General features: G+C 37.6%; 9 non-coding genes across 9 annotated transcripts; all 9 read right to left on the bottom strand.

Moving 5' to 3' along the window:
* Positions 1–4,954: 4,954 nt before the first annotated feature.
* TRNAF-GAA (transfer RNA phenylalanine (anticodon GAA)) lies at positions 4,955–5,027 on the bottom strand. The gene has a single exon. It is a non-coding gene; the product is annotated as a tRNA-Phe (tRNA).
* A 1,096-nt stretch (positions 5,028–6,123) lies between these two features.
* Positions 6,124–6,196, bottom strand: TRNAF-GAA (transfer RNA phenylalanine (anticodon GAA)). The gene has a single exon. It is a non-coding gene; the product is annotated as a tRNA-Phe (tRNA).
* A 1,675-nt stretch (positions 6,197–7,871) lies between these two features.
* TRNAF-GAA (transfer RNA phenylalanine (anticodon GAA)) lies at positions 7,872–7,944 on the bottom strand. Its single transcript has one exon. It is a non-coding gene; the product is annotated as a tRNA-Phe (tRNA).
* A 1,094-nt stretch (positions 7,945–9,038) lies between these two features.
* Positions 9,039–9,111, bottom strand: TRNAF-GAA (transfer RNA phenylalanine (anticodon GAA)). Its single transcript has one exon. It is a non-coding gene; the product is annotated as a tRNA-Phe (tRNA).
* A 4,579-nt stretch (positions 9,112–13,690) lies between these two features.
* Positions 13,691–13,763, bottom strand: TRNAF-GAA (transfer RNA phenylalanine (anticodon GAA)). Its single transcript has one exon. It is a non-coding gene; the product is annotated as a tRNA-Phe (tRNA).
* A 5,759-nt stretch (positions 13,764–19,522) lies between these two features.
* TRNAF-GAA (transfer RNA phenylalanine (anticodon GAA)) lies at positions 19,523–19,595 on the bottom strand. The gene has a single exon. It is a non-coding gene; the product is annotated as a tRNA-Phe (tRNA).
* Positions 19,596–20,691: 1,096 nt separating this feature from the next.
* On the bottom strand, positions 20,692–20,764 carry TRNAF-GAA (transfer RNA phenylalanine (anticodon GAA)). The gene has a single exon. It is a non-coding gene; the product is annotated as a tRNA-Phe (tRNA).
* A 1,675-nt stretch (positions 20,765–22,439) lies between these two features.
* On the bottom strand, positions 22,440–22,512 carry TRNAF-GAA (transfer RNA phenylalanine (anticodon GAA)). The gene has a single exon. It is a non-coding gene; the product is annotated as a tRNA-Phe (tRNA).
* A 1,094-nt stretch (positions 22,513–23,606) lies between these two features.
* Positions 23,607–23,679, bottom strand: TRNAF-GAA (transfer RNA phenylalanine (anticodon GAA)). The gene has a single exon. It is a non-coding gene; the product is annotated as a tRNA-Phe (tRNA).
* Between the last annotated feature and the right edge of the window lie 2,666 nt (positions 23,680–26,345).

Genomic DNA, 26,345 nt, shown 5'->3' on the forward strand with positions numbered 1-26,345 from the left:
TAGGTAAGCTATGTCATCTGAATACTGAAATCTGTGTTCAAGGAGAAGTGGAAGCTGATGCAGACAAGAGTTTACTTTACAAAAAAGCATGAAATAGGAAACATTTGTAGTCTAAGCTGAATGCAAGAGAGGTGGAAGCAAATTTAGAAGGAGGACAGAAAGACAATTCTATGTTGAATTGATCATGTTGTCGATCAGTTGATCAAATATTTTGATAAATAAAGAAAGAAAAACTTGAGCTGATACCAAGAAATATTTTGTGAGAAGCAAGAAACCTCTCAGACTTTTCCGAAACCCAGCATTGAACAAGGGACTTTTAGATTTTCAATCTAACACTCACCCAACTGAGCTATTTCATCCAGCTGGCCATTTTGGCTTTCTGTTGTATTTTTGATAATTGTTAAAGATAAATGCAGACCCTGGTCATTCTATCTGCATGTGCAGTTATGTGTTAAATTGTCCAATATTATTCAGCAGCTAAATTGGTCTGATGGGTGAATTTCCTTTTTAGGAGCCAAGTTAGTTAGAAGATGTTTGTAAACTATGAATGGACTTATACTCAGACACACAGACCTATATGGCGAGGGTAGGCAAACTAGGTCATCTGACTACTAACAGTTTTGTATAAGGGGAACTCGAGGCTGATGCAGGCAAAGCTTTACTTTCAATTAAAGGAAGAATTGGCAAATAAAGCAGGTAAAGTTAAATACAAGAGAGGTGGAAGCAAGTTTGACAGAAAGACAGAATGTAAAAAATATGTTGAAATGGTTGTCTTATCGATCAGCTTGATAAAAGGTTTTGATCATTATAAACAACGTCAATATGAGTTGACTCCAAATAGCATTTGTGGCATGCAAAGCAGAAGTTCAAAATGTGCCTAAACCCGGGATTGAACCAGGGACCTTTAGATCTTCAGTCTACTGCTCTCCCAACTGAGCTATTTCATCCAGCTGGCAATTTTGGCTTTCTGTTTTATTTTTTATAATTGTTAAAGATAAATGCAGAACCTGGTCACTCTATCTGCATGTGCAGTTATGTGTTAAATTGTCCAGTATTATTCAGTAGCTAAATTGGTCTGATGGGTGAATTTCCTTTTTAGGAGCCAAGTTAGTTAGATGATGTTTGTAAACTATGAATGGACTTATACTCAGAAACACAGACCTATATGGCGAGGGTCGGCAAGCTAGGTCATCTGACTACTAACAGTTTTGTATAAGGGGAACTCGAGGCTGATGCAGGCAAAGCTTTACTTTCAATTAAAGGAAGAATTGGGAAATAAAGGAGGCAAAGTTGAATACAAGAGAGGTGAAAGCAAGTTTGAAAGAAAGACAGAAAGTAAATAATATGTTGAATTAATTGTATTGTCGATTATCTTGATAAAAGGTTTTGATCATTATAAACAAAGTCAATATGAGTTGACTCAAAATAGTCTTTGTGGCATGCAAAGCAGAAGTTCAAAATGTGCCGAAACCCGGGATCTTTAGATCTTCAGTCTAACGCTCTCCCAACTGAGCTATTTCGGCCTGCCAGCAGCTATAGTATTCAGCCTCTTTTTTTGAACAATCCCAGAACAGAGATGCAGAACCTGGATTTTCAATCTGAGGTTAGAGCTGTGTTTTAATGTGTCCTGCATTGTTCAGCAGCTAACTGGTGAAATGGGTGAGTAGCGTTTTTGGGATAAATGTTAGGTCGTTTTTCTTTTAAAACTCTGAGTGGACCAGCACTGTATTACACAGACGTATGTCGCCTGAGTAGGTAAGCTATGTCATCTCAATACTGACAACTTTGTTCAAGGAGAAGTGAAAGCTGATGCAGACAAGAGTTTACTTTGAAAAAAGTATGAAATGGGATAAATTTGTCATCAAAGCTGATGGCAAGAGAGGTGGAAGCAAGTTTAGAAGGAGGACAGAAAGACAACTTTTTGTTGAAGTTATCATGTTGTTGATCAGTTGATAAAATATTTTGAGAAATAAAGTAGAAAAAAACAGAGCTGATTTCAAGAAATATTTTGCAAGAATGTAGGATCCCCTCGCACTGTGCTGAAAGTCAGGATTGAATCAGGTACCTTAAGCTCTTCAGTCTAACGATCTCCCAACTGAGATATTTCAGCCAACAAGTCCCTGTGGCCTCCTGATGTATTATTAATAATTGTAGACGATACATACAGAACCTGGTCATTCTATTTTCGTTTATAGTTATGTGTTAAAGTGTCCAGTATCATTCAGCAGGTAACTTGGTCTGATGTGTGAATATCCTTTTTAGGGGACAAGGTAGGTAGAATTTTTTTTCTAAACTCTGAATTGACTTATACTCTGAAACACAGACCTATATGGCCAGGGTGTACAAGCTATGTCATCTGACTACTGACAGTTTTGTATAAGGGGAATTGGAGGCTGATGCAGGCAAAGCTTTACTTTAAAATAAAGCAAGAAGTTGCAAATAAATGAGGCATAGTTGAATACAAGAGAGGTGGAAGCAAGTTTGAAAGGAAGACAGAAAGTAAATATTATGTTGAATTGATTGTGTTGTTGATCAGATTGATGAAAGGTTTTGATAAAGAAGAGCTTTGATTTAACTCCAAACAGCTTTTGTGACATGAAAAGCAGAAGTTGAAATCGTGCCGAAACCCGGGATTGAACCAGGGACCTTTAGATCTTCACTCTAACGCTCTCCCAACTGAGCTATTTCAGCCTGCTGGTAGCTTGGGTCTTCATCCTTTCTTTTAAACTTCCCAAGAAAATAGATGCTCATCCTCATGCTAGAGCTATGTTTTAAGATGTCCTGTATCATTCATCAGTTAACGGGTGCAATAGGTAAATAGCATTTTTCGGATCCAGGTTAGGTAGCTTTTTTTTTTACTCTGAATGGACTAGCACCATATTACACAGAGGTATTTGGCCTGAGTAGGTAAGCTATGTCATCTGAATACTGAAATCTGTGTTCAAGGAGAAGTGGAAGCTGATGCAGACAAGAGTTTACTTTACAAAAAAGCATAAAATAGGAAACATTTGTAGTCGAAGCTGAATGCAAGAGAGGTGGAAGCAAATTTAGTAGGAGGACAGAAAGACAATTCTATGTTGAATTGATCATGTTGTCGATCAGTTGATCAAATATTTTGATAAATAAAGAAAGAAAAACTTGAGCTGATACCAAGAAATACTTTGTGAGAAGCAAGAAACCTCTCAGACTTTTCCGAAACCCAGCATTGAACAAGGGACTTTTAGATTTTCAATCTAACACTCTCCCGACTGAGCTATTTAATCCAGCTGGCCATTTTGGCTTTCTGTTGTATTTTTGATAATTGTTAAAGATAAATGCAGACCCTGGTCATTCTATCTGCATGTGCAGTTATGTGTTAAATTGTCCAATATTATTCAGCAGCTAAATTGGTCTGATGGGTGAATTTCCTTTTTAGGAGCCAAGTTAGTTAGAAGATGTTTGTAAACTATGAATGGACTTATACTCAGACACACAGACCTATATGGCGAGGGTAGGCAAACTAGGTCATCTGACTACTAACAGTTTTGTATAAGGGGAACTCGAGGCTGATGCAGGCAAAGCTTTACTTTCAATTAAAGGAAGAATTGGCAAATAAAGCAGGTAAAGTTGAATACAAGAGAGGTGGAAGCAAGTTTGACAGAAAGACAGAATGTAAAAAATATGTTGAAATGGTTGTCTTATCGATCAGCTTGATAAAAGGTTTTGATCATTATAAACAACGTCAATATGAGTTGACTCCAAATAGCATTTGTGGCATGCAAAGCAGAAGTTCAAAATGTGCCTAAACCCGGGATTGAACCAGGGACCTTTAGATCTTCAGTCTACTGCTCTCCCAACTGAGCTATTTCATCCAGCTGTCATTTTTGGCTTTCTGTTGTATTTTTTATAATTGTTAAAGATAAATGCAGAACCTGGTCACTCTATCTGCATGTGCAGTTATGTGTTAAATTGTCCAGTATTATTCAGTAGCTAAATTGGTCTGATGGGTGAATTTCCTTTTTAGGAGCCAAGTTAGTTAGATGATGTTTGTAAACTATGAATGGACTTATACTCAGAAACACAGACCTATATGGCGAGGGTCGGCAAGCTAGGTCATCTGACTACTAACAGTTTTGTATAAGGGGAACTGGAGGCTGATGCAGGCAAAGCTTTACTTTCAATTAAAGGAAGAATTGGGAAATAAAGCAGGTAAAGTTGAATACAAGAGAGGTGGAAGCAAGTTTGACAGAAAGACAGAATGTAAAAAATATGTTGAAATGGTTGTCTTTTCGATCAGCTTGATAAAAGGTTTTGATCATTATAAACAACGTCAATATGAGTTGACTCCAAATAGCATTTGTGGCATGCAAAGCAGAAGTTCAAAATGTGCCTAAACCCGGGATTGAACCAGGGACCTTTAGATCTTCAGTCTACTGTTCTCCCAACTGAGCTATTTCATCCAGCTGGCAATTTTGGCTTTCTGTTGTATTTTTTATAATTGTTAAAGATAAATGCAGAACCTGGTCACTCTATCTGCATGTGCAGTTATGTGTTAAATTGTCCAGTATTATTCAGTAGCTAAATTGGTCTGATGGGTGAATTTCCTTTTTAGGAGCCAAGTTAGTTAGATGATGTTTGTAAACTATGAATGGACTTATACTCAGAAACACAGACCTATATGGCGAGGGTCGGCAAGCTAGGTCATCTGACTACTAACAGTTTTGTATAAGGGGAACTGGAGGCTGATGCAGGCAAAGCTTTACTTTCAATTAAAGGAAGAATTGGGAAATAAAGGAGGCAAAGTTGAATACAAGAGAGGTGGAAGCAAGTTTGAAAGAAAGACAGAAAGTAAATAATATGTTGAATTAATTGTATTGTCGATTATCTTGATAAAAGGTTTTGATCATTTTAAACAAAGTCAATATGAGTTGACTCAAAATAGTCTTTGTGGCATGCAAAGCAGAAGTTCAAAATGTGCCGAAACCCGGGATCGAACCAGGGACCTTTAGATCTTCAGTCTAACACTCTCCCAACTGAGCTATTTCGGCCTGCCAGCAGCTATAGTATTCAGCCTCTTTTTTTGAACAATCCCAGAACAGAGATGCAGAACCTGGATTTTCAATCTGAGGTTAGAGCTGTGTTTTAATGTGTCCTGCATTGTTCAGCAGCTAACTGGTGAAATGGGTGAGTAGCGTTTTTGGGATAAATGTTAGGTCGTTTTTCTTTTAAAACTCTGAGTGGACCAGCACTGTATTACACAGACGTATGTCGCCTGAGTAGGTAAGCTATGTCATCTCAATACTGACAACTTTGTTCAAGGAGAAGTGAAAGCTGATGCAGACAAGAGTTTACTTTGAAAAAAGTATAAAATGGGATAAATTCGTCATCAAAGTTGATGGCAAGAGAGGTGGAAGCAAGTTTAGAAGGAGGACAGAAAGACAACTTTTTGTTGAAGTTATCATGTTGTTGATCAGTTGATAAAATATTTTGAGAAATAAAGAAAAAAAAAATAGAGCTGATTTCAAGAAACATTTTGCAAGAATGTAGGATCCCCTCGCACTGTGCTGAAAGTCAGGATTGAATCAGGTACCTTAAGCTCTTCAGTCTAACGATCTCCCAACTGAGATATTTCAGCCAACAAGTCCCTGTGGCCTCCTGATGTATTATTAATAATTGTAGACGATACATACAGAACCTGGTCATTCTATTTTCGTTTATAGTTATGTGTTAAAGTGTCCAGTATCATTCAGCAGGTAACTTGGTCTGATGAGTGAATATCCTTTTTAGGGGACAAGGTAGGTAGAATTTTTTTTTCTAAACTCTAAATTGACTTATACTCTGAAACACAGACCTATATGGCCAGAGTGTACAAGCTATGTCATCTGACTACTGACAGTTTTGTATAAGGGGAATTGGAGGCTGATGCAGGCAAAGCTTTACTTTAAAATAAAGCAAGAAGTTGCAAATAAATGAGGCATAGTTGAATACAAGAGAGGTGGAAGCAAGTTTGAAAGGAAGACAGAAAGTAAATAATATGTTGAATTGATTGTGTTGTTGATCAGATTGATAAAAGGTTTTGATAAAGAAGAGCGTTGATTTAACTCCAAACAGCTTTTGTGACATGAAAAGCAGAAGTTGAAATTGTGCCGAAACCCGGGATTGAACCAGGGACCTTTAGATTTTCAGTCTAACGCTCTCCCAACTGAGCTATTTCAGCCTGCTGGTAGTTTGGGTCTTCATCCTTTCTTTTAAACTTCCCAAGAAAATAGATGCTCAACCTCATGCTAGAGCTAGGTTTTAAGATGTCCTGTATCATTCATCAGTTAACGGGTGCAATAGGTAAATAGCATTTTTCGGATCCAGGTTAGGTAGCTTTTTTTTTTACTCTGAATGGACTAGCACCATATTACACAGAGGTATTTGGCCTGAGTAGGTAAGCTATGTCATCTGAATACTGAAATCTGTGTTCAAGGAGAAGTGGAAGCTGATGCAGACAAGAGTTTACTTTACAAAAAAGCATGAAATAGGAAACATTTGTAGTCGAAGCTGAATGCAAGAGAGGTGGAAGCAAATTTAGAAGGAGGACAGAAAGACAATTCTATGTTGAATTGATCATGTTGTCGATCAGTTGATCAAATATTTTGATAAATAAAGAAAGAAAAACTTGAGCTGATACCAAGAAATATTTTGTGAGAAGCAAGAAACCTCTCAGACTTTTCCGAAACCCAGCATTGAACAAGGGACTTTTAGATTTTCAATCTAACACTCTCCCGACTGAGCTATTTCATCCAGCTGGCCATTTTGGCTTTCTGTTGTATTTTTGATAATTGTTAAAGATAAATGCAGACCCTGGTCATTCTATCTGCATGTGCAGTTATGTGTTAAATTGTCCAATATTATTCAGCAGCTAAATTGGTCTGATGGGTGAATTTCCTTTTTAGGAGCCAAGTTAGTTAGAAGATGTTTGTAAACTATGAATGGACTTATACTCAGACACACAGACCTATATGGCGAGGGTAGGCAAACTAGGTCATCTGACTACTAACAGTTTTGTATAAGGGGAACTCGAGGCTGATGCAGGCAAAGCTTTACTTTCAATTAAAGGAAGAATTGGCAAATAAAGCAGGTAAAGTTGAATACAAGAGAGGTGGAAGCAAGTTTGACAGAAAGACAGAATGTAAAAAATATGTTGAAATGGTTGTCTTATCGATCAGCTTGATAAAAGGTTTTGATCATTATAAACAACGTCAATATGAGTTGACTCCAAATAGCATTTGTGGCATGCAAAGCAGAAGTTCAAAATGTGCCTAAACCCGGGATTGAACCAGGGACCTTTAGATCTTCAGTCTACTGCTCTCCCAACTGAGCTTTTTCATCCAGCTGGCAATTTTGGCTTTCTGTTGTATTTTTTATAATTGTTAAAGAAAAATGCAGAACCTGGTCACTCTATCTGCATGTGCAGTTATGTGTTAAATTGTCCAGTATTATTCAGTAGCTAAATTGGTCTGATGGGTGAATTTCCTTTTTAGGAGCCAAGTTAGTTAGATGATGTTTGTAAACTATGAATGGACTTATACTCAGAAACACAGACCTATATGGCGAGGGTCGGCAAGCTAGGTCATCTGACTACTAACAGTTTTGTATAAGGGGAACTGGAGGCTGATGCAGGCAAAGCTTTACTTTCAATTAAAGGAAGAATTGGGAAATAAAGGAGGCAAAGTTGAATACAAGAGAGGTGGAAGCAAGTTTGAAAGAAAGACAGAAAGTAAATAATATGTTGAATTAATTGTATTGTCGATTATCTTGATAAAAGGTTTTGATCATTATAAACAAAGTCAATATGAGTTGACTCAAAATAGTCTTTGTGGCATGCAAAGCAGAAGTTCAAAATAAGCCGAAACCCGGGATCGAACCAGGGACCTTTAGATCTTCAGTCTAACGCTCTCCCAACTGAGCTATTTCGGCTTGCCAGCAGCTATAGTATTCAGCCTCTTTTTTTGAACAATCCCAGAACAGAGATGCAGAACCTGGATTTTCAATCTGAGGTTAGAGCTGTGTTTTAATGTGTCCTGCATTGTTCAGCAGCTAACTGGTGAAATGGGTGAGTAGCGTTTTTGGGATAAATGTTAGGTCGTTTTTCTTTTAAAACTCTCAGTGGACCAGCACTGTATTACACAGACGTATGTCGCCTGAGTAGGTAAGCTATGTCATCTCAATACTGACAACTTTGTTCAAGGAGAAGTGAAAGCTGATGCAGACAAGAGTTTACTTTGAAAAAAGTATAAAATGGGATAAATTCGTCATCAAAGCTGATGGCAAGAGAGGTGGAAGCAAGTTTAGAAGGAGGACAGAAAGACAACTTTTTGTTGAAGTTATCATGTTGTTGATCAGTTGATAAAATATTTTGAGAAATAAAGAAAAAAACTAGAGCTGATTTCAAGAAATATTTTGCAAGAATGTAGGATCCCCTCGCACTGTGCTGAAAGTCAGGATTGAATCAGGTACCTTAAGCTCTTCAGTCTAACGATCTCCCAACTGAGATATTTCAGCCAACAAGTCCCTGTGGCCTCCTGATGTATTATTAATAATTGTAGACGATACATACAGAACCTGGTCATTCTATTTTCGTTTATAGTTATGTGTTAAAGTGTCCAGTATCATTCAGCAGGTAACTTGGTCTGATGAGTGAATATCCTTTTTAGGGGACAATGTAGGTAGAATTTTTTTTTCTAAACTCTGAATTGACTTATACTCTGAAACACAGACCTATATGGCCAGGGTGTACAAGCTATGTCATCTGACTACTGACAGTTTTGTATAAGGGGAATTGGAGGCTGATGCAGGCAAAGCTTTACTTTAAAATAAAGCAAGAAGTTTCAAATAAATGAGGCATAGTTGAATACAAGAGAGGTGGAAGCAAGTTTGAAAAGAAGACAGAAAGTAAATAATATGTTGAATTGATTGTGTTGTTGATCAGATTGATAAAAGGTTTTGATAAAGAAGAGCGTTGATTTAACTCCAAACAGCTTTTGTGACATGAAAAGCAGAAGTTGAAATTGTGCCGAAACCCGGGATTGAACCAGGGACCTTTAGATCTTCAGTCTAACGCTCTCCCAACTGAGCTATTTCGGCCTGCTGGTAGTTTGGGTCTTCATCCTTTCTTTTAAACTTCCCAAGAAAATAGATGCTCAACCTCATGCTAGAGCTATGTTTTAAGATGTCCTGTATCATTCATCAGTTAACGGGTGCAATAGGTAAATAGCATTTTTCGGATCCAGGTTAGGTAGCTTTTTTTTTTACTCTGAATGGACTAGCACCATATTACACAGAGGTATTTGGCCTGAGTCGGTAAGCTATGTCATCTGAATACTGAAATCTGTGTTCAAGGAGAAGTGGAAGCTGATGCAGACAAGAGTTTACTTTACAAAAAAGCATGAAATAGGAAACATTTGTAGTCGAAGCTGAATGCAAGAGAGGTGGAAGCAAATTTAGAAGGAGGACAGAAAGACAATTCTATGTTGAATTGATCATGTTGTCGATCAGTTGATCAAATATTTTGATAAATAAAGAAAGAAAAACTTGAGCTGATACCAAGAAATATTTTGTGAGAAGCAAGAAACCTCTCAGACTTTTCCGAAACCCAGCATTGAACAAGGGACTTTTAGATTTTCAATCTAACACTCTCCCAACTGAGCTATTTCATCCAGCTGGCCATTTTGGCTTTCTGTTGTATTTTTGATAATTGTTAAAGATAAATGCAGACCCTGGTCATTCTATCTGCATGTGCAGTTATGTGTTAAATTGTCCAATGTTATTCAGCAGCTAAATTGGTCTGATGGGTGAATTTCCTTTTTAGGAGCCAAGTTAGTTAGAAGATGTTTGTAAACTATGAATGGACTTATACTCAGACACACAGACCTATGTGGCGAGGGTAGGCAAACTAGGTCATCTGACCACTAACAGTTTTGTATAAGGGGAACTCGAGGCTGATGCAGGCAAAGCTTTACTTTCAATTAAAGGAAGAATTGGCAAATAAAGCAGGTAAAGTTGAATACAAGAGAGGTGGAAGCAAGTTTGACAGAAAGACAGAATGTAAAAAATATGTTGAAATGGTTGTCTTTTCGATCAGCTTGATAAAAGGTTTTGATCATTATAAACAACGTCAATATGAGTTGACTCCAAATAGCATTTGTGGCATGCAAAGCAGAAGTTCAAAATGTGCCTAAACCCGGGATTGAACCAGGGACCTTTAGATCTTCAGTCTACTGCTCTCCCAACTGAGCTATTTCATCCAGCTGGCAATTTTGGCTTTCTGTTGTATTTTTTATAATTGTTAAAGATAAATGCAGAACCTGGTCACTCTATCTGCATGTGCAGTTATGTGTTAAATTGTCCAGTATTATTCAGTAGCTAAATTGGTCTGATGGGTGAATTTCCTTTTTAGGAGCCAAGTTAGTTAGATGATGTTTGTAAACTATGAATGGACTTATACTCAGAAACACAGACCTATATGGCGAGGGTCGGCAAGCTAGGTCATCTGACTACTAACAGTTTTGTATAAGGGGAACTCGAGGCTGATGCAGGCAAAGCTTTACTTTCAATTAAAGGAAGAATTGGGAAATAAAGGAGGCAAAGTTGAATACAAGAGAGGTGGAAGCAAGTTTGAAAGAAAGACAGAAAGTAAATAATATGTTGAATTAATTGTATTGTCGATTATCTTGATAAAAGGTTTTGATCATTATAAACAAAGTCAATATGAGTTGACTCAAAATAGTCTTTGTGGCATGCAAAGCAGAAGTTCAAAATGTGCCGAAACCCGGGATCTTTAGATCTTCAGTCTAACGCTCTCCCAACTGAGCTATTTCGGCCTGCCAGCAGCTATAGTATTCAGCCTCTTTTTTTGAACAATCCCAGAACAGAGATGCAGAACCTGGATTTTCAATCTGAGGTTAGAGCTGTGTTTTAATGTGTCCTGCATTGTTCAGCAGCTAACTGGTGAAATGGGTGAGTAGCGTTTTTGGGAAAAATGTTAGGTCGTTTTTCTTTTAAAACTCTGAGTGGACCAGCACTGTATTACACAGACGTATGTCGCCTGAGTAGGTAAGCTATGTCATCTCAATACTGACAACTTTGTTCAAGGAGAAGTGAAAGCTGATGCAGACAAGAGTTTACTTTGAAAAAAGTATGAAATGGGATAAATTCGTCATCAAAGCTGATGGCAAGAGAGGTGGAAGCAAGTTTAGAAGGAGGACAGAAAGACAACTTTTTGTTGAAGTTATCATGTTGTTGATCAGTTGATAAAATATTTTGAGAAATAAAGTAGAAAAAAACAGAGCTGATTTCAAGAAATATTTTGCAAGAATGTAGGATCCCCTCGCACTGTGCTGAAAGTCAGGATTGAATCAGGTACCTTAAGCTCTTCAGTCTAACGATCTCCCAACTGAGATATTTCAGCCAACAAGTCCCTGTGGCCTCCTGATGTATTATTAATAATTGTAGACGATACATACAGAACCTGGTCATTCTATTTTCGTTTATAGTTATGTGTTAAAGTGTCCAGTATCATTCAGCAGGTAACTTGGTCTGATGTGTGAATATCCTTTTTAGGGGACAAGGTAGGTAGAATTTTTTTTCTAAACTCTGAATTGACTTATACTCTGAAACACAGACCTATATGGCCAGGGTGTACACGCTATGTCATCTGACTACTGACAGTTTTGTATAAGGGGAATTGGAGGCTGATGCAGGCAAAGCTTTACTTTAAAATAAAGCAAGAAGTTGCAAATAAATGAGGCATAGTTGAATACAAGAGAGGTGGAAGAAAGTTTGAAAGGAAGACAGAAAGTAAATAATATGTTGAATTGATTGTGTTGTTGATCAGATTGATGAAAGGTTTTGATAAAGAAGAGCTTTGATTTAACTCCAAACAGCTTTTGTGACATGAAAAGCAGAAGTTGAAATTGTGCCGAAACCCGGGATTGAACCAGGGACCTTTAGATCTTCACTCTAACGCTCTCCCAACTGAGCTATTTCAGCCTGCTGGTAGTTTGGGTCTTCATCCTTTCTTTTAAACTTCCCAAGAAAATAGATGCTCATCCTCATGCTAGAGCTATGTTTTAAGATGTCCTGTATCATTCATCAGTTAACGGGTGCAATAGGTAAATAGCATTTTTCGGATCCAGGTTAGGTAGCTTTTTTTTTTACTCTGAATGGACTAGCACCATATTACACAGAGGTATTTGGCCTGAGTAGGTAAGCTATGTCATCTGAATACTGAAATCTGTGTTCAAGGAGAAGTGGAAGCTGATGCAGACAAGAGTTTACTTTACAAAAAAGCATAAAATAGGAAACATTTGTAGTCGAAGCTGAATGCAAGAGAGGTGGAAGCAAATTTAGTAGGAGGACAGAAAGACAATTCTATGTTGAATTGATCATGTTGTCGATCAGTTGATCAAATATTTTGATAAATAAAGAAAGAAAAACTTGAGCTGATACCAAGAAATACTTTGTGAGAAGCAAGAAACCTCTCAGACTTTTCCGAAACCCAGCATTGAACAAGGGACTTTTAGATTTTCAATCTAACACTCTCCCGACTGAGCTATTTCATCCAGCTGGCCATTTTGGCTTTCTGTTGTATTTTTGATAATTGTTAAAGATAAATGCAGACCCTGGTCATTCTATCTGCATGTGCAGTTATGTGTTAAATTGTCCAATATTATTCAGCATCTAAATTGGTCTGATGGGTGAATTTCCTTTTTAGGAGCCAAGTTAGTTAGAAGATGTTTGTAAACTATGAATGGACTTATACTCAGACACACAGACCTATATGGCGAGGGTAGGCAAACTAGGTCATCTGACTACTAACAGTTTTGTATAAGGGGAACTCGAGGCTGATGCAGGCAAAGCTTTACTTTCAATTAAAGGAAGAATTGGCAAATAAAGCAGGTAAAGTTGAATACAAGAGAGGTGGAAGCAAGTTTGACAGAAAGACAGAATGTAAAAAATATGTTGAAATGGTTGTCTTATCGATCAGCTTGATAAAAGGTTTTGATCATTATAAACAACGTCAATATGAGTTGACTCCAAATAGCATTTGTGGCATGCAAAGCAGAAGTTCAAAATGTGCCTAAACCCGGGATTGAACCAGGGACCTTTAGATCTTCAGTCTACTGCTCTCCCAACTGAGCTATTTCATCCAGCTGGCAATTTTGGCTTTCTGTTGTATTTTTTATAATTGTTAAAGATAAATGCAGAACCTGGTCACTCTATCTGCATGTGCAGTTATGTGTTAAATTGTCCAGTATTATTCAGTAGCTAAATTGGTCTGATGGGTGAATTTCCTTTTTAGGAGCCAAGTTAGTTAGATGATGTTTGTAAACTATGAATGGACTTATACTCAGAAACACAGACCTATATGGCGAGGGTCGGCAAGCTAGGTCATCTGACTACTAACAGTTTTGTATAAGGGGAACTGGAGGCTGATGCAGGCAAAGCTTTACTTTCAATTAAAGGAAGAATTGGGAAATAAAGGAGGCAAAGTTGAATACAAGAGAGGTGGAAGCAAGTTTGAAAGAAAGACAGAAAGTAAATAATATGTTGAATTAATTGTGTTGTCGATTATCTTGATAAAAGGTTTTGATCATTATAAACAAAGTCAATATGAGTTGACTCAAAATAGTCTTTGTGGCATGCAAAGCAGAAGTTCAAAATGTGCCGAAACCCGGGATCGAACCAGGGACCTTTAGATCTTCAGTCTAACACTCTCCCAACTGAGCTATTTCGGCCTGCCAGCAGCTATAGTATTCAGCCTCTTTTTTTGAACAATCCCAGAACAGAGATGCAGAACCTGGATTTTCAATCTGAGGTTAGAGCTGTGTTTTAATGTGTCCTGCATTGTTCAGCAGCTAACTGGTGAAATGGGTGAGTAGCGTTTTTGGGATAAATGTTAGGTCGTTTTTCTTTTAAAACTCTGAGTGGACCAGCACTGTTTTACACAGACGTATGTCGCCTGAGTAGGTAAGCTATGTCATCTCAATACTGACAACTTTGTTCAAGGAGAAGTGAAAGCTGATGCAGACAAGAGTTTACTTTGAAAAAAGTATGAAATGGGATAAATTCGTCATCAAAGCTGATGGCAAGAGAGGTGGAAGCAAGTTTAGAAGGAGGACAGAAAGACAACTTTTTGTTGAAGTTATCATGTTGTTGATCAGTTGATAAAATATTTTGAGAAATAAAGTAAAAAAAACCAGAGCTGATTTCAAGAAATATTTTGCAAGAATGTAGCATCCCCTCGCACTGTGCTGAAAGTCAGGATTGAATCAGGTACCTTAAGCTCTTCAGTCTAACGATCTCCCAACTGAGATATTTCAGCCAACAAGTCCCTGTGGCCTCCTGATGTATTATTAATAATTGTAGACGATACATACAGAACCTGGTCATTCTATTTTCGTTTATAGTTATGTGTTAAAGTGTCCAGTATCATTCAGCAGGTAAATTGGTCTGATGTGTGAATATCCTTTTTAGGGGACAAGGTAGGTAGAATTTTTTTTCTAAACTCTGAATTGACTTATACTCTGAAACACAGACCTATATGGCCAGGGTGTACAAGCTATGTCATCTGACTACTGACAGTTTTGTATAAGGGGAATTGGAGGCTGATGCAGGCAAAGCTTTACTTTAAAATAAAGCAAGAAGTTGCAAATAAATGAGGCATAGTTGAATACAAGAGAGGTGGAAGCAAGTTTGAAAGGAAGACAGAAAGTAAATAATATGTTGAATTGATTGTGTTGTTGATCAGATTGATGAAAGGTTTTGATAAAGAAGAGCTTTGATTTAACTCCAAACAGCTTTTGTGACATGAAAAGCAGAAGTTGAAATTGTGCCGAAACCCGGGATTGAACCAGGGACCTTTAGATCTTCACTCTAACGCTCTCCCAACTGAGCTATTTCAGCCTGCTGGTAGTTTGGGTCTTCATCCTTTCTTTTAAACTTCCCAAGAAAATAGATGCTCATCCTCATGCTAGAGCTATGTTTTAAGATGTCCTGTATCATTCATCAGTTAACGGGTGCAATAGGTAAATAGCATTTTTCGGATCCAGGTTAGGTAGCTTTTTTTTTTACTCTGAATGGACTAGCACCATATTACACAGAGGTATTTGGCCTGAGTAGGTAAGCTATGTCATCTGAATACTGAAATCTGTGTTCAAGGAGAAGTGGAAGCTGATGCAGACAAGAGTTTACTTTACAAAAAAGCATAAAATAGGAAACATTTGTAGTCGAAGCTGAATGCAAGAAAGGTGGAAGCAAATTTAGTAGGAGGACAGAAAGACAATTCTATGTTGAATTGATCATGTTGTCGATCAGTTGATCAAATATTTTGATAAATAAAGAAAGACAAACTTGAGCTGATACCAAGAAATACTTTGTGAGAAGCAAGAAACCTCTCAGACTTTTCCGAAACCCAGCATTGAACAAGGGACTTTTAGATTTTCAATCTAACACTCTCCCGACTGAGCTATTTCATCCAGCTGGCCATTTTGGCTTTCTGTTGTATTTTTGATAATTGTTAAAGATAAATGCAGACCCTGGTCATTCTATCTGCATGTGCAGTTATGTGTTAAATTGTCCAATATTATTCAGCAGCTAAATTGGTCTGATGGGTGAATTTCCTTTTTAGGAGCCAAGTTAGTTAGAAGATGTTTGTAAACTATGAATGGACTTATACTCAGACACACAGACCTATATGGCGAGGGTAGGCAAACTAGGTCATCTGACTACTAACAGTTTTGTATAAGGGGAACTCGAGGCTGATGCAGGCAAAGCTTTACTTTCAATTAAAGGAAGAATTGGCAAATAAAGCAGGTAAAGTTGAATACAAGAGAGGTGGAAGCAAGTTTGACAGAAAGACAGAATGTAAAAAATATGTTGAAATGGTTGTCTTATCGATCAGCTTGATAAAAGGTTTTGATCATTATAAACAACGTCAATATGAGTTGACTCCAAATAGCATTTGCGGCATGCAAAGCAGAAGTTCAAAATGTGCCTAAACCCGGGATTGAACCAGGGACCTTTAGATCTTCAGTCTACTGCTCTCCCAACTGAGCTATTTCATCCAGCTGGCAATTTTGGCTTTCTGTTGTATTTTTTATAATTGTTAAAGATAAATGCAGAACCTGGTCACTCTATCTGCATGTGCAGTTATGTGTTAAATTGTCCAGTATTATTCAGTAGCTAAATTGGTCTGATGGGTGAATTTCCTTTTTAGGAGCCAAGTTAGTTAGATGATGTTTGTAAACTATGAATGGACTTATACTCAGAAACACAGACCTATATGGCGAGGGTCGGCAAGCTAGGTCATCTGACTACTAACAGTTTTGTATAAGGGGAACTGGAGGCTGATGCAGGCAAAGCTTTACTTTCAATTAAAGGAAGAATTGGGAAATAAAGGAGGCAAAGTTGAATACAAGAGAGGTGGAAGCAAGTTTGAAAGAAAGACAGAAAGTAAATAATATGTTGAATTAATTGTTTTGTCGATTATCTTGATAAAAGGTTTTGATCATTATAAACAAAGTCAATATGAGTTGACTCAAAATAGTCTTTGTGGCATGCAAAGCAGAAGTTCAAAATGTGCCGAAACCCGGGATCGAACCAGGGACCTTTAAATCTTCAGTCTAACACTCTCCCAACTGAGCTATTTCGGCCTGCCAGCAGCTATAGTATTCAGCCTCTTTTTTTGAACAATCCCAGAACAGAGATGCAGAACCTGGATTTTCAATCTGAGGTTAGAGCTGTGTTTTAATGTGTCCTGCATTGTTCAGCAGCTAACTGGTGAAATGGGTGAGTAGCGTTTTTGGGATAAATGTTAGGTCGTTTTTCTTTTAAAACTCTAAGTGGACCAGCACTGTATTACACAGACGTATGTCGCCTGAGTAGGTAAGCTATGTCATCTCAATACTGACAACTTTGTTCAAGGAGAAGTGAAAGCTGATGCAGACAAGAGTTTACTTTGAAAAAAGTATAAAATGGGATAAATTCGTCATCAAAGCTGATGGCAAGAGAGGTGGAAGCAAGTTTAGAAGGAGGACAGAAAGACAACTTTTTGTTGAAGTTATCATGTTGTTGATCAGTTGATAAAATATTTTGAGAAATAAAGAAAAAAAAACTAGAGCTGATTTCAAGAAATATTTTGCAAGAATGTAGGATCCCCTCGCACTGTGCTGAAAGTCAGGATTGAATCAGGTACCTTAAGCTCTTCAGTCTAACGATCTCCCAACTGAGATATTTCAGCCAACAAGTCCCTGTGGCCTCCTGATGTATTATTAATAATTGTAGACGATACATACAGAACCTGGTCATTCTATTTTCGTTTATAGTTATGTGTTAAAGTGTCCAGTATCATTCAGCAGGTAACTTGGTCTGATGTGTGAATATCCTTTTTAGGGGACAAGGTAGGTAGAATTTTTTTTCTAAACTCTGAATTGACTTATACTCTGAAACACAGACCTATATGGCCAGGGTGTACAAGCTATGTCATCTGACTACTGACAGTTTTGTATAAGGGGAATTGGAGGCTGATGCAGGCAAAGCTTTACTTTAAAATAAAGCAAGAAGTTGCAAATAAATGAGGCATAGTTGAATACAAGAGAGGTGGAAGCAAGTTTGAAAGGAAGACAGAAAGTAAATAATATGTTGAATTGATTGTGTTGTTGATCAGATTGATGAAAGGTTTTGATAAAGAAGAGCTTTGATTTAACTCCAAACAGCTTTTGTGACATGAAAAGCAGAAGTTGAAATTGTGCCGAAACCCAGGATTGAACCAGGGACCTTTAAATCTTCACTCTAACGCTCTCCCAACTGAGCTATTTCAGCCTGCTGGTAGTTTGGGTCTTCATCCTTTCTTTTAAACTTCCCAAGAAAATAGATGCTCATCCTCATGCTAGAGCTATGTTTTAAGATGCCCTGTATCATTCATCAGTTAACGGGTGCAATAGGTAAATAGCATTTTTCGGATCCAGGTTAGGTAGCTTTTTTTTTTACTCTGAATGGACTAGCACCATATTACACAGAGGTATTTGGCCTGAGTAGGTAAGCTATGTCATCTGAATACTGAAATCTGTGTTCAAGGAGAAGTGGAAGCTGATGCAGACAAGAGTTTACTTTACAAAAAAGCATGAAATAGGAAACATTTGTAGTCGAAGCTGAATGCAAGAGAGGTGGAAGCAAATTTAGAAGGAGGACAGAAAGACAATTCTATGTTGAATTGATCATGTTGTCGATCAGTTGATCAAATATTTTGATAAATAAAGAAAGAAAAACTTGAGCTGATACCAAGAAATATTTTGTGAGAAGCAAGAAACCTCTCAGACTTTTCCGAAACCCAGCATTGAACAAGGGACTTTTAGATTTTCAATCTAACACTCTCCCAACTGAGCTATTTCATCCAGCTGGCCATTTTGGCTTTCTGTTGTATTTTTGATAATTGTTAAAGATAAATGCAGACCCTGGTCATTCTATCTGCATGTGCAGTTATGTGTTAAATTGTCCAATATTATTCAGCAGCTAAATTGGTCTGATGGGTGAATTTCCTTTTTAGGAGCCAAGTTAGTTAGAAGATGTTTGTAAACTATGAATGGACTTATACTCAGACACACAGACCTATATGGCGAGGGTAGGCAAACTAGGTCATCTGACTACTAACAGTTTTGTATAAGGGGAACTAGAGGCTGATGCAGGCAAAGCTTTACTTTCAATTAAAGGAAGAATTGGCAAATAAAGCAGGTAAAGTTGAATACAAGAGAGGTGGAAGCAAGTTTGACAGAAAGACAGAATGTAAAAAATATGTTGAAATGGTTGTCTTATCGATCAGCTTGATAAAAGGTTTTGATCATTATAAACAACGTCAATATGAGTTGACTCCAAATAGCATTTGTGGCATGCAAAGCAGAAGTTCAAAATGTGCCTAAACCCGGGATTGAACCAGGGACCTTTAGATCTTCAGTATACTGCTCTCCCAACTGAGCTATTTCATCCAGCTGTCATTTTTGTCTTTCTGTTGTATTTTTTATAATTGTTAAAGATAAATGCAGAACCTGGTCACTCTATCTGCATGTGCAGTTATGTGTTAAATTGTCCAGTATTATTCAGTAGCTAAATTGGTCTGATGGGTGAATTTCCTTTTTAGGAGCCAAGTTAGTTAGATGATGTTTGTAAACTATGAATGGACTTATACTCAGAAACACAGACCTATATGGCGAGGGTCGGCAAGCTAGGTCATCTGACTACTAACAGTTTTGTATAAGGGGAACTGGAGGCTGATGCAGGCAAAGCTTTACTTTCAATTAAAGGAAGAATTGGGAAATAAAGGAGGCAAAGTTGAATACAAGAGAGGTGGAAGCAAGTTTGAAAGAAAGACAGAAAGTAAATAATATGTTGAATTAATTGTATTGTCGATTATCTTGATAAAAGGTTTTGATCATTTTAAACAAAGTCAATATGAGTTGACTCAAAATAGTCTTTGTGGCATGCAAAGCAGAAGTTCAAAATGTGCCGAAACCCGGGATCGAACCAGGGACCTTTAGATCTTCAGTCTAACACTCTCCCAACTGAGCTATTTCGGCCTGCCAGCAGCTATAGTATTCAGCCTCTTTTTTTGAACAATCCCAGAACAGAGATGCAGAACCTGGATTTTCAATCTGAGGTTAGAGCTGTGTTTTAATGTGTCCTGCATTGTTCAGCAGCTAACTGGTGATATGGGTGAGTAGCGTTTTTGGGATAAATGTTAGGTCGTTTTTCTTTTAAAACTCTGAGTGGACCAGCACTGTATTACACAGACGTATGTCGCCTGAGTAGGTAAGCTATGTCATCTCAATACTGACAACTTTGTTCAAGGAGAAGTGAAAGCTGATGCAGACAAGAGTTTACTTTGAAAAAAGTATAAAATGGGATAAATTCGTCATCAAAGTTGATGGCAAGAGAGGTGGAAGCAAGTTTAGAAGGAGGACAGAAAGACAACTTTTTGTTGAAGTTATCATGTTGTTGATCAGTTGATAAAATATTTTGAGAAATAAAGAAAAAAAAAATAGAGCTGATTTCAAGAAACATTTTGCAAGAATGTAGGATCCCCTCGCACTGTGCTGAAAGTCAGGATTGAATCAGGTACCTTAAGCTCTTCAGTCTAACGATCTCCCAACTGAGATATTTCAGCCAACAAGTCCCTGTGGCCTCCTGATGTATTATTAATAATTGTAGACGATACATACAGAACCTGGTCATTCTATTTTCGTTTATAGTTATGTGTTAAAGTGTCCAGTATCATTCAGCAGGTAACTTGGTCTGATGAGTGAATATCCTTTTTAGGGGACAAGGTAGGTAGAATTTTTTTTTCTAAACTCTAAATTGACTTATACTCTGAAACACAGACCTATATGGCCAGAGTGTACAAGCTATGTCATCTGACTACTGACAGTTTTGTATAAGGGGAATTGGAGGCTGATGCAGGCAAAGCTTTACTTTAAAATAAAGCAAGAAGTTGCAAATAAATGAGGCATAGTTGAATACAAGAGAGGTGGAAGCAAGTTTGAAAGGAAGACAGAAAGTAAATAATATGTTGAATTGATTGTGTTGTTGATCAGATTGATAAAAGGTTTTGATAAAGAAGAGCGTTGATTTAACTCCAAACAGCTTTTGTGACATGAAAAGCAGAAGTTGAAATTGTGCCGAAACCCGGGATTGAACCAGGGACCTTTAGATTTTCAGTCTAACGCTCTCCCAACTGAGCTATTTCAGCCTGCTGGTAGTTTGGGTCTTCATCCTTTCTTTTAAACTTCCCAAGAAAATAGATGCTCAACCTCATGCTAGAGCTAGGTTTTAAGATGTCCTGTATCATTCATCAGTTAACGGGTGCAATAGGTAAATAGCATTTTTCGGATCCAGGTTAGGTAGCTTTTTTTTTTACTCTGAATGGACTAGCACCATATTACACAGAGGTATTTGGCCTGAGTAGGTAAGCTATGTCATCTGAATACTGAAATCTGTGTTCAAGGAGAAGTGGAAGCTGATGCAGACAAGAGTTTACTTTACAAAAAAGCATGAAATAGGAAACATTTGTAGTCGAAGCTGAATGCAAGAGAGGTGGAAGCAAATTTAGAAGGAGGACAGAAAGACAATTCTATGTTGAATTGATCATGTTGTCGATCAGTTGATCAAATATTTTGATAAATAAAGAAAGAAAAACTTGAGCTGATACCAAGAAATATTTTGTGAGAAGCAAGAAACCTCTCAGACTTTTCCGAAACCCAGCATTGAACAAGGGACTTTTAGATTTTCAATCTAACACTCTCCCGACTGAGCTATTTCATCCAGCTGGCCATTTTGGCTTTCTGTTGTATTTTTGATAATTGTTAAAGATAAATGCAGACCCTGGTCATTCTATCTGCATGTGCAGTTATGTGTTAAATTGTCCAATATTATTCAGCAGCTAAATTGGTCTGATGGGTGAATTTCCTTTTTAGGAGCCAAGTTAGTTAGAAGATGTTTGTAAACTATGAATGGACTTATACTCAGACACACAGACCTATATGGCGAGGGTAGGCAAACTAGGTCATCTGACTACTAACAGTTTTGTATAAGGGGAACTCGAGGCTGATGCAGGCAAAGCTTTACTTTCAATTAAAGGAAGAATTGGCAAATAAAGCAGGTAAAGTTGAATACAAGAGAGGTGGAAGCAAGTTTGACAGAAAGACAGAATGTAAAAAATATGTTGAAATGGTTGTCTTATCGATCAGCTTGATAAAAGGTTTTGATCATTATAAACAACGTCAATATGAGTTGACTCCAAATAGCATTTGTGGCATGCAAAGCAGAAGTTCAAAATGTGCCTAAACCCGGGATTGAACCAGGGACCTTTAGATCTTCAGTCTACTGCTCTCCCAACTGAGCTATTTCATCCAGCTGGCAATTTTGGCTTTCTGTTGTATTTTTTATAATTGTTAAAGAAAAATGCAGAACCTGGTCACTCTATCTGCATGTGCAGTTATGTGTTAAATTGTCCAGTATTATTCAGTAGCTAAATTGGTCTGATGGGTGAATTTCCTTTTTAGGAGCCAAGTTAGTTAGATGATGTTTGTAAACTATGAATGGACTTATACTCAGAAACACAGACCTATATGGCGAGGGTCGGCAAGCTAGGTCATCTGACTACTAACAGTTTTGTATAAGGGGAACTGGAGGCTGATGCAGGCAAAGCTTTACTTTCAATTAAAGGAAGAATTGGGAAATAAAGGAGGCAAAGTTGAATACAAGAGAGGTGGAAGCAAGTTTGAAAGAAAGACAGAAAGTAAATAATATGTTGAATTAATTGTATTGTCGATTATCTTGATAAAAGGTTTTGATCATTATAAACAAAGTCAATATGAGTTGACTCAAAATAGTCTTTGTGGCATGCAAAGCAGAAGTTCAAAATAAGCCGAAACCCGGGATCGAACCAGGGACCTTTAGATCTTCAGTCTAACGCTCTCCCAACTGAGCTATTTCGGCTTGCCAGCAGCTATAGTATTCAGCCTCTTTTTTTGAACAATCCCAGAACAGAGATGCAGAACCTGGATTTTCAATCTGAGGTTAGAGCTGTGTTTTAATGTGTCCTGCATTGTTCAGCAGCTAACTGGTGAAATGGGTGAGTAGCGTTTTTGGGATAAATGTTAGGTCGTTTTTCTTTTAAAACTCTCAGTGGACCAGCACTGTATTACACAGACGTATGTCGCCTGAGTAGGTAAGCTATGTCATCTCAATACTGACAACTTTGTTCAAGGAGAAGTGAAAGCTGATGCAGACAAGAGTTTACTTTGAAAAAAGTATAAAATGGGATAAATTCGTCATCAAAGCTGATGGCAAGAGAGGTGGAAGCAAGTTTAGAAGGAGGACAGAAAGACAACTTTTTGTTGAAGTTATCATGTTGTTGATCAGTTGATAAAATATTTTGAGAAATAAAGAAAAAAACTAGAGCTGATTTCAAGAAATATTTTGCAAGAATGTAGGATCCCCTCGCACTGTGCTGAAAGTCAGGATTGAATCAGGTACCTTAAGCTCTTCAGTCTAACGATCTCCCAACTGAGATATTTCAGCCAACAAGTCCCTGTGGCCTCCTGATGTATTATTAATAATTGTAGACGATACATACAGAACCTGGTCATTCTATTTTCGTTTATAGTTATGTGTTAAAGTGTCCAGTATCATTCAGCAGGTAACTTGGTCTGATGAGTGAATATCCTTTTTAGGGGACAATGTAGGTAGAATTTTTTTTTCTAAACTCTGAATTGACTTATACTCTGAAACACAGACCTATATGGCCAGGGTGTACAAGCTATGTCATCTGACTACTGACAGTTTTGTATAAGGGGAATTGGAGGCTGATGCAGGCAAAGCTTTACTTTAAAATAAAGCAAGAAGTTTCAAATAAATGAGGCATAGTTGAATACAAGAGAGGTGGAAGCAAGTTTGAAAAGAAGACAGAAAGTAAATAATATGTTGAATTGATTGTGTTGTTGATCAGATTGATAAAAGGTTTTGATAAAGAAGAGCGTTGATTTAACTCCAAACAGCTTTTGTGACATGAAAAGCAGAAGTTGAAATTGTGCCGAAACCCGGGATTGAACCAGGGACCTTTAGATCTTCAGTCTAACGCTCTCCCAACTGAGCTATTTCGGCATGCTGGTAGTTTGGGTCTTCATCCTTTCTTTTAAACTTCCCAAGAAAATAGATGCTCAACCTCATGCTAGAGCTATGTTTTAAGATGTCCTGTATCATTCATCAGTTAACGGGTGCAATAGGTAAATAGCATTTTTCGGATCCAGGTTAGGTAGCTTTTTTTTTTACTCTGAATGGACTAGCACCATATTACACAGAGGTATTTGGCCTGAGTCGGTAAGCTATGTCATCTGAATACTGAAATCTGTGTTCAAGGAGAAGTGGAAGCTGATGCAGACAAGAGTTTACTTTACAAAAAAGCATGAAATAGGAAACATTTGTAGTCGAAGCTGAATGCAAGAGAGGTGGAAGCAAATTTAGAAGGAGGACAGAAAGACAATTCTATGTTGAATTGATCATGTTGTCGATCAGTTGATCAAATATTTTGATAAATAAAGAAAGAAAAACTTGAGCTGATACCAAGAAATATTTTGTGAGAAGCAAGAAACCTCTCAGACTTTTCCGAAACCCAGCATTGAACAAGGGACTTTTAGATTTTCAATCTAACACTCTCCCAACTGAGCTATTTCATCCAGCTGGCCATTTTGGCTTTCTGTTGTATTTTTGATAATTGTTAAAGATAAATGCAGACCCTGGTCATTCTATCTGCATGTGCAGTTATGTGTTAAATTGTCCAATGTTATTCAGCAGCTAAATTGGTCTGATGGGTGAATTTCCTTTTTAGGAGCCAAGTTAGTTAGAAGATGTTTGTAAACTATGAATGGACTTATACTCAGACACACAGACCTATGTGGCGAGGGTAGGCAAACTAGGTCATCTGACTACTAACAGTTTTGTATAAGGGGAACTCGAGGCTGATGCAGGCAAAGCTTTACTTTCAATTAAAGGAAGAATTGGCAAATAAAGCAAGTAAAGTTGAATACAAGAGAGGTGGAAGCAAGTTTGACAGAAAGACAGAATGTAAAAAATATGTTGAAATGGTTGTCTTTTCGATCAGCTTGATAAAAGGTTTTGATCATTATAAACAACGTCAATATGAGTTGACTCCAAATAGCATTTGTGGCATGCAAAGCAGAAGTTCAAAATGTGCCTAAACCCGGGATTGAACCAGGGACCTTTAGATCTTCAGTCTACTGCTCTCCCAACTGAGCTATTTCATCCAGCTGGCAATTTTGGCTTTCTGTTGTATTTTTTATAATTGTTAAAGATAAATGCAGAACCTGGTCACTCTATCTGCATGTGCAGTTATGTGTTAAATTGTCCAGTATTATTCAGTAGCTAAATTGGTCTGATGGGTGAATTTCCTTTTTAGGAGCCAAGTTAGTTAGATGATGTTTGTAAACTATGAATGGACTTATACTCAGAAACACAGACCTATATGGCGAGGGTCGGCAAGCTAGGTCATCTGACTACTAACAGTTTTGTATAAGGGGAACTCGAGGCTGATGCAGGCAAAGCTTTACTTTCAATTAAAGGAAGAATTGGGAAATAAAGGAGGCAAAGTTGAATACAAGAGAGGTGGAAGCAAGTTTGAAAGAAAGACAGAAAGTAAATAATATGTTGAATTAATTGTATTGTCGATTATCTTGATAAAAGGTTTTGATCATTATAAACAAAGTCAATATGAGTTGACTCAAAATAGTCTTTGTGGCATGCAAAGCAGAAGTTCAAAATGTGCCGAAACCCGGGATCTTTAGATCTTCAGTCTAACGCTCTCCCAACTGAGCTATTTCGGCCTGCCAGCAGCTATAGTATTCAGCCTCTTTTTTTGAACAATCCCAGAACAGAGATGCAGAACCTGGATTTTCAATCTGAGGTTAGAGCTGTGTTTTAATGTGTCCTGCATTGTTCAGCAGCTAACTGGTGAAATGGGTGAGTAGCGTTTTTGGGAAAAATGTTAGGTCGTTTTTCTTTTAAAACTCTGAGTGGACCAGCACTGTATTACACAGACGTATGTCGCCTGAGTAGGTAAGCTATGTCATCTCAATACTGACAACTTTGTTCAAGGAGAAGTGAAAGCTGATGCAGACAAGAGTTTACTTTGAAAAAAGTATGAAATGGGATAAATTCGTCATCAAAGCTGATGGCAAGAGAGGTGGAAGCAAGTTTAGAAGGAGGACAGAAAGACAACTTTTTGTTGAAGTTATCATGTTGTTGATCAGTTGATAAAATATTTTGAGAAATAAAGTAGAAAAAAACAGAGCTGATTTCAAGAAATATTTTGCAAGAATGTAGGATCCCCTCGCACTGTGCTGAAAGTCAGGATTGAATCAGGTACCTTAAGCTCTTCAGTCTAACGATCTCCCAACTGAGATATTTCAGCCAACAAGTCCCTGTGGCCTCCTGATGTATTATTAATAATTGTAGACGATACATACAGAACCTGGTCATTCTATTTTCGTTTATAGTTATGTGTTAAAGTGTCCAGTATCATTCAGCAGGTAACTTGGTCTGATGTGTGAATATCCTTTTTAGGGGACAAGGTAGGTAGAATTTTTTTTCTAAACTCTGAATTGACTTATACTCTGAAACACAGACCTATATGGCCAGGGTGTACACGCTATGTCATCTGACTACTGACAGTTTTGTATAAGGGGAATTGGAGGCTGATGCAGGCAAAGCTTTACTTTAAAATAAAGCAAGAAGTTGCAAATAAATGAGGCATA

This window comes from Triturus cristatus, chromosome 8 (genome assembly GCF_964204655.1).
Source record: "Triturus cristatus chromosome 8, aTriCri1.1, whole genome shotgun sequence".
Taxonomy (NCBI): Eukaryota; Metazoa; Chordata; class Amphibia; order Caudata; family Salamandridae; genus Triturus; species Triturus cristatus.